We start from the raw sequence: 8,129 nt of genomic DNA, 5'->3' as shown, positions 1-8,129 counted from the left end.
AACCTAATAGTATAATAGTAAAAGTAATTGAGTTTTTGGAACAGTCAATACGTTTTAAATGAAAATCATTTTATGCAAGTATATGTCCAACGTGTTCATGATGTATTTTTTCAAGAATTACGCAGTGCGTTTGATATATCTTCGAAATGTTATTTGTACAAACATATTGCAGATACCTTCAATACTCAATTTTATCTTATTGAGCCAATTGATTATAAATTAAAAAAGTTATTGATTCAATTCCGTATGCATGGACACAGTCTTAATATTGAATCTGGGCGCAACAATTGAATATCTAGAAGTCAAAGACTATGCACAGTTTGTGACAAAAAAGTACATTTTGTGCTTCGTTGTCCTGTATATTCTGAATTAAGAAAAACATGCATAAAAAAGTATTATTATTGTCGTCCAAGTATATATAAACTGATGGAATTGTTTTCCAGTAAAAGTGTTTAAACTTTGAATAGATTGGGTAAATTTTTGTTACATGCCACTGCAGAAAGAAAAACTCTCCTCGTAAGTAATTAAATAAATATGTTTTGGAAATTAAAATAACAGTTTTCATGTATAGTGTTCTTGTGTATATTTATAAATTAGTTATTTATATTGGATAGTATGTTTAAATTACGACGTCATAGGCATGTATTACGTAAATGTTGAATTGTTAGGCATCAGTTTTATTGATTATGTGCCGTAATTATATTGTGTTGTGTCCTCCGCCATTTTGTCATTCATTTGCAATATGTATACATATATATGGATATTTTGTTATCCCATCTGCTGTGTTGCATTTGGAAATGAACTAAATTGAAGATATCACTAGATTTGCTATTTAAATTGTAGATTTCTTGTGATTAGTGTAGCGTAGCAAAGTGCAATCAACCGTGATGAGTGACACGTTGGGAATAAGAGAATGTGTGAATTCTGATTTGAATTGAGAACATGATATCGACATATAAAAGTACTTTACACGCTACATATTGGGTGAGTTTGTTGAATACAAAAACTATGGTTATCGCTATCGATGAAGTCAAGCTATACACTTCAGAAACACTAGAAATTAAGATTATTTCATATATACGGCAATAATATCTTTTAACACCATACTCACAGAAAACACCATACACGATCGCGAGCAAAACACATTGCCATCAGGACTGAGACCAAAATTAAGTACTTCCGGGTTCAGCCCCCACGAATTAAGTCCCCTCAAAATGTATGTATTTCAGGAAAACAAATCAAATGCCCCTTTGAACTTAATTTTTGTTGATGAATTTAATGTGGATTTATAGTAGAGATGTAAAATAATAATATTGATCATGTTTTATGTGCTCCAGGTTCCTGTGTGAGGAGTCCTGATTTGACCTCTACCTCTGTCCCGGATGTATATAATCCACGTTGGTGACACATTTTGACAGCTATCTCCAGAAAATGCCCAACATGCTGTGTTGAAACTTTTATATTTTGCTTCTCAGATGTTGGTCTTGGCCAGATGAGATGGAATGTTGCATATGAGATTTTGGGAATTTATTATGAATTTTAATGTTACAATGAAACATATAGCGAAGCTAATTGTGGTCTTAGTCCATCACACTGCAGCGGAAACACATGGCCGGTGATAAACAATGAGCCGACCGGACTAGCCGGATATTTGTAGTTTTAAATGATAATAATAAAAATACCTGTTTTACATTTTTATTTACATAAATACCGTAAAAAAAGAAAAGAAAAACAATAATATAAGTAATGCCAATTAAAAAAACCCGAGTCCAGAGAAGCCGCAATATTGTCCAATTGAAACTTTTAAGCACGAAATTTTAAAGAAATCGAAATATATCTTAATTTCGACCAATCAGGGACCTCCATTTTGTTACCATAGCAAAATCATAAACACAATATATGGTCGTCAACTTTTTTCTTTCTTTTTTTCAATTATTAGCATTTAACCGGTTTTTGTTATGTTTTTTTTTTCATTTTTCTTCATGCATATACATGTACATGTATCATAAGTATATAAAAAAGTATGTATTTGTGTATGTTTTTTTTAAAGATTCAAATCAATAAAATTGACTTTTACAGAGTTCTGACGAAAAAAAAAAAGAAAAAAAAAGAAAAGCATAACTACCGAACGCCTGTGAATAGGAAGGATTCTTTTGCTTTTCAGATTTGTAGTCAAATGGCAATATGATATTTTAGGATATATTTAGTAAATTGTTTAATACAAATTCGAGATTTGGTTCAGATAATCAAAACTTTGAAACTAGTGTTTAATTATATGTCTTCGATCAGCTGCAACATGAACCTATCTGCAGTTACAAATACCATAATCATGATAAGGTGGTCAATTTGATATTGTCGCCTTCAAAATAATTATTATGAAGACACATTGTACCACGAGAGACCCGCTTGTAACCTAAATTTCTTTGAAGGTATCAGATATAGTATTACGTAATAGTGGTGTTTGAGATAAAAACAGTTTGCTAAAACGACAAAGTAGAAGATATTTTAAACAAAAGCTTGTATTTAAATTATGTAACTTAATCTTGATTTAAAACTTTTGTGTCTTATGTGCAGGCATTGGATAGCGCTGTGTATGTGTCGTAAAGACAGAAGATGTTGATTCTTCCGGCCGGGACGCACGGTATCGTTCCTTTTGTGCTAATCTCCGTTTTATTGATTCCGCTTAAAATGTTGATATTATACTGATTTACACGCGAATAACCACCCCCCCATGATTTATGTTTTATTACAACCTTTAATCATTACAAGAGACAATAGTGACTCTAGATATCTTGTAGATTATTTAAAGCTCCAACTGCTAGAACTCAATTATATAAAACAGTTTCGTCCCATCCTTCATGTCAGAATGGAATGATCCTTCCTGTTCATTGCCTACAAAGATATCTATAAGATTCATACTCGTCTTCAATGTTCCAATGCTTTTAAGTACTATGGAGATATCAAAATTTATAGTTTTCTATGTCAGTTTAGAAATTTTGCCTGTAATCTCAATACGGATCTCCTTAAAGTTCATGACCAGACTTCCGGTAAATATTATTTGCTATTTAACAAGTTTGTACAAACACCAGGGTGTGTGTGAGACTAGCTATGGTTTTACATGTGTTTCTTTTGAAAATGGAACACTCTTGTATTCACAAAGGCCTACCAACCCTTCCTAAAAAAACAAGGTTCGTTTACAGCGAGAATAAGTAGAAACTTTTTAAAAAATCTATCTCAAAACAGGCAACAGGTACGAAAGTATACTTTTCTATGGATACCTATATGACATTTACAAAGGTACTCCTATGCTTAAATTCTAAAAATACATTTTAGATTTTAACTTTTAGTGCTGTAAACTCACCTACCCTATGTAACAACAGACCACTTTAGAGGGGGTAAGTACATGTGCCAATGAGTGTTTGGTATTTATAATCAATACTCGGGTAAACTATTGATTGCAGTACCTTTCAGACAAATGGATAAACAACTTGTTTTATTTTCATAATGATGCTAGTTCCAGACATGGCTCTGGATTTTTTTGAAAGGTATAGATAGTATGTCCTTGGATTGTAAAAGTGCAAGGTAACCTGGGGTCCATTGCGGGTACAGTATACAATGGAATCTTACATAACAACATGTTTCAGTTTCGTTAAGGGTCATCTATATAGCAGAATAATGTTGAATTTCAGACACGAATAAATATCTTAACATTTGCACAAAAATAGTCATATAATATACCAAAATATTTGTTTAGACATGAAGTGTCTTTAAATCACAAATAATTTGATGTAGATACTCATTATTTCTTATATAGTAGTTAATTTGTGGTAAGTTGTAGCATGGAATAATTCTAAGTTATAAAATAACCAAACCTGAAAAATAGCCCAGCTGTCATGCTCACAAGTGTATCATAATTTTAAGACATCTGATTATAGTAAGAATGACCCTTTTAAGAAAAATTGTCAAACTGGTGAGTTTTGGGCCTTTTTCAGAAATATATATCTTTTACCCCAAACTCAACGGATGAACATTTTTTCCTAAAACAGTCTTCCTGCCATGTCTAGAGTTCTTTATAGTATCTAATAAGAGCATTTTTGACGTTTAAAATATCTTCTTATATGCCATAATTGTGAGATATTATTCACAACCGCCATTTGCATTTCAAGGTCAAAATAAAATCGGTGTTAATACATATCATAAAGCCAAATCTGATCAAACCAATGCTCCTTTTTTTGCTTTAGCCTCTTGTGAGCAAAACGACATGACTGTTTTGCGCAATAAATGCGATACAAATGAGTTGATTATGTCCACCTTAAGCGTGCATTTTTCTCATGTTTTGTTGAAATTTACGAACTAATGAACAAATTAAATGTCAACAGCAAGGCCCACAGTTTGACATGATACATATCAACATTTTATCAAGTTACTTCTATTAAATTGTATCCTAGTAGGGATTTATAACCTTGTAAAATATCAACTTTTTTGGCTGGATTTGCTGTTTAAATGCCCCTTAAATACCCAATGCAGAACCTCACCAGCAAAACCTGTTTGGAAGCCAATATGGTGTCTGCGGTCAAGCATGACGGTGTTACAATAGGATTCACTAAGGGTGTTGTCTCAATAGCCCTAGGCATATACGACCAGGTGTGAGGGGTTCATATGCTGAGGCAGAATGTTGTTAATGAAGTCACATTAAACTGAGGTGTATATATGTTGAGGCGATAGTTGGTGATGTAGTCCCGTTAGACAGAGGTGTCCATATTTTGAGGCGGTATGTTAATAATTAAGTCGCATTAAACTGAAGTGTATGCATGTTGAGGCCGTAGGTTGGTGATGTAGTCCCGTTAGACGGAGGTGTACATTTGTATACATGTTGAAGCGGTCATATGACTTAATTGTAATTTATCTTTATTAATTTCGTGACAAAGCTCAAACGTTGTATAACAAAACACAAGATAGGAAAACAATAGATTTATTAAGGAATGTATATATACACATTTTTTGATTATGTATATAATATATGTATATATATGTAAACTAAGATGGTCGGTGTAGGTTATCAACAAATAGAAATGTTACAGCATGGTCACCCAACGGCTACCTGTTTAAGTTCATATTTGATTTGTGGTATTACTCTCTACATGTTATCCAAGATCCAATCCCTGTGGCAGGAGGTACTCGCATACACGGAAGGCCCGACTGAACAGTTCCGGTTACCCACGATACCGCTCCCACATGTACCCAGGTATCATCCACCAAAGCACTGGAGAGGACCTCCACTGTCACCCTGTGAAAAACAACACCACCACCAGTTAATAACGAGTGTGTTTTTAAAACATCAAGGAATTGATCTTTTATATCCAAATACAAAGCACAAATGTTACCAGCAGACAAGGTATTCGTTATCCCTAAAGCCATCAAGATTCCGGTGGGGAATCCTGCATATTAGGACAGATGACCCGAACAGAAATTGCAACGGTACTGCAATATTACTATCTAACCAAGTGTGTAGTAGTATTCATTAAACGTCATAGTATACATTCAAAATATTACATTTTGAAAAGACTATCTTTCTTCATCTTTTTTTCACCTCTATTCTTCTTTTCGTTCCTTTTTCGGTTGTAATCCCCTACTATTACTCAGAACTGCTTTTTCCTTCAAAAGAAAACAATTTAACACACTAGTAAAAGGTCTGTTAATTGTAAATTACTAAAAAAGGAATATGAACCAATACTTATAAAAATGTCATTTTCATATCCATGAAATACAGGCTCTTAGAGTTCCATTTATATTTTATACACCTAAGTTTGTAACATTTAAATGGTAAAACTAAATGGCAACACTCAACTATGATTAGTGGTGTAATTGATATTTGAATTCCATGGTTCAAACCAAAACAGGGAGAAAAATAATGTAAAGAAAGGGACAAACCGTAGCGAAAACCCGAATTCCTGAACTCTTAATTAAACGGAATACGCATGGGTGGCAAAATTAAGCAATAACTGGTTTGTAAAATGTGTCCCAATGTGTGCGTGTGATAAAGTTTTAACACCTTACAGTGCAAGTTGTGTCATGGACATTTCTGCAATACGTGTAAGGATACACGTGTCTAAACGAATTTGTAAAGACAATCTATATATCCAAATCTGATTTCATAACGAGTATGTCCGTGTTAAGTTCATGCAGAAAAAATATTTTGTCAATTAACATAGAAAAAAAAAATCTGAAGATGACGTACATCGAGAACTCTAGAAAATGACTGGTTACAAATGTGTAGAATTGAAAGGAAGAATATCAACATAGGAGGTGATTGGAATGGAAGAATAAAGTAAACAAAGTGAAGTTAACCACATTGATAGAAAGATAAAAAAAGGCATATAAAAAGAGGCCCATTCTTTATATTCAAAGCGTAAAACGCACCAGAGAAGCAAGCAAGAATTATTCCGCGAAAACTCAGGTGTAAGGAATTATTAATAAATACAGAAAAAGAAAACGAATTTGCCCCTCATCATCTCCGTGGTCTGCCTTTGAATGGATATAAGGCCATTCGTTGGAAAACCGAGGGCGTCGGAGAAACAATAAATTACAGTAAACACCACAGTATCGTATTAACCAAACTAGCAAACAGACTGATATTCAAGCATGATTTTATAATGCATTAAATATATGTTAGAACATTTCTGAATAAACGTAAATGTATAAAGTTGGGTGGGGATATGATAGCTCGTGTGACTTACTTTCTTTTGTGGACACAGTGAGCCGCTGTCAGTACGGTATCGCCATTAAGAAGTGAACCGCCACACGTAAAGTTTCCCCTGTACCGCAGATTCACCTGCCATGGCCACGCATCCTTTGCGGCATCTGTTCCTCCAACAATGGCAGACGGCAAGCCAAGACCATTTTCCTCGCTGTCCACTACATATAAGGAACAACAGTTTAATGAAGTACTGATGGTTTACTATACATCTATATCGGTATGTTTCCTATTAAGATAGCAGTGTAGCAGATTGCAAAATTATTTCGTTTCATGAAATAAAATGAATCTTATATTTCGTGAATGCCTGGTCACGTAACAGTCCTGTGAAATGTCATATTGATAATGTATAATGTATACATGTGACACAACATTAGTATATTGACACGTATCAATCGATTAATAAAATAAATAACCCTCCACCCCCCCCCCCAACCCCACAAAAAAAAAAAAAACAACATAAAAAAAAACCTCTGAAATATGTGGTATATCTTATCAGGTAGCTTGGCTCCCACAGCGAGCCCACAGATGGCCAGGGCCAGCAGAACCAATCGTGTGTCCATGATTTCTTCGAAGTACTGATTGTCAGCCGAAACTGGTATTTGTATATTCTAGTCATTCCCTCCATCAACTTTGCTTCGGGCAACGTACTGTCTGTAAGTGACACAAAGTAGATGTAATTTTCTGAAGAGATATCGTAACGGAGGATTATTATCATCAGTAACATATATTGTCACGGAGTCGTCAGAACCCTACAGCTAAGTTGTAATATCTCTGAACTCAAAAATATCACAGGTGGTTGAAACTTAATCGGCCGGGAAAATTACAACATGCGTTTTTTTTTTAACCTCAATTAGGTTTGGTGTTACTTTGCTTTTTGATAACAATCTAAGTGAAACAGATTGGCCATTGCCAAAGGCCGTGTTACGTCAGCCCATCTGAAATCGCTAACATTCCATATATATGCGTACTTTTGTTTTGTTAATTCTCAATGTCGTTACCATTGCCATTCCTTAGTTAATTGTAGACGATCGTCGTTTGATGGTTCTATCCCAGGTTGTGAAAAAAAATCTTAATCGATCCCTAATGACAACAGCTTTCATCTCTGAGACATCATTACACTTGGTTTTGGTTTTATTTGTTTAACGTCCTATTAACAGCTAAAGTCATTTAAAGATGGCCGCCCGTGTTTGCGATATGTATGCATGTGGTGAGTGCGTATGTGTGTTTTGGGAGGCTTCAGTATGTACGTATTATGTCTCTTTGTGATACGCCGGAAATTTTGCCGATTTATAGTGCTACCTCACTGAAGCATACTGCCGAAGATAGCCAGTAGGACACCCCACCCGTTCACATTATACTGACAACGGGCCAA

At 34.4% G+C, this 8,129-nt stretch overlaps 1 long non-coding RNA gene across 1 annotated transcript; it reads right to left on the bottom strand.

Annotated features, from left to right (window-relative positions):
* Positions 1-5,552: 5,552 nt before the first annotated feature.
* On the bottom strand, positions 5,553-7,372 carry LOC117341656. The gene is made up of 3 exons (XR_004535688.1): positions 7,226-7,372; positions 6,738-6,915; positions 5,553-5,655 (listed from the first exon to the last, which is right to left on the bottom strand). It is a non-coding gene; the product is annotated as an uncharacterized LOC117341656 (long non-coding RNA).
* Between the last annotated feature and the right edge of the window lie 757 nt (positions 7,373-8,129).

This window comes from Pecten maximus, chromosome 2 (assembly GCF_902652985.1).
Source record: "Pecten maximus chromosome 2, xPecMax1.1, whole genome shotgun sequence".
In the NCBI taxonomy this organism is placed as follows: Eukaryota; Metazoa; Mollusca; class Bivalvia; order Pectinida; family Pectinidae; genus Pecten; species Pecten maximus.
This window is presented reverse-complemented; position numbering and strand designations above follow the sequence as displayed.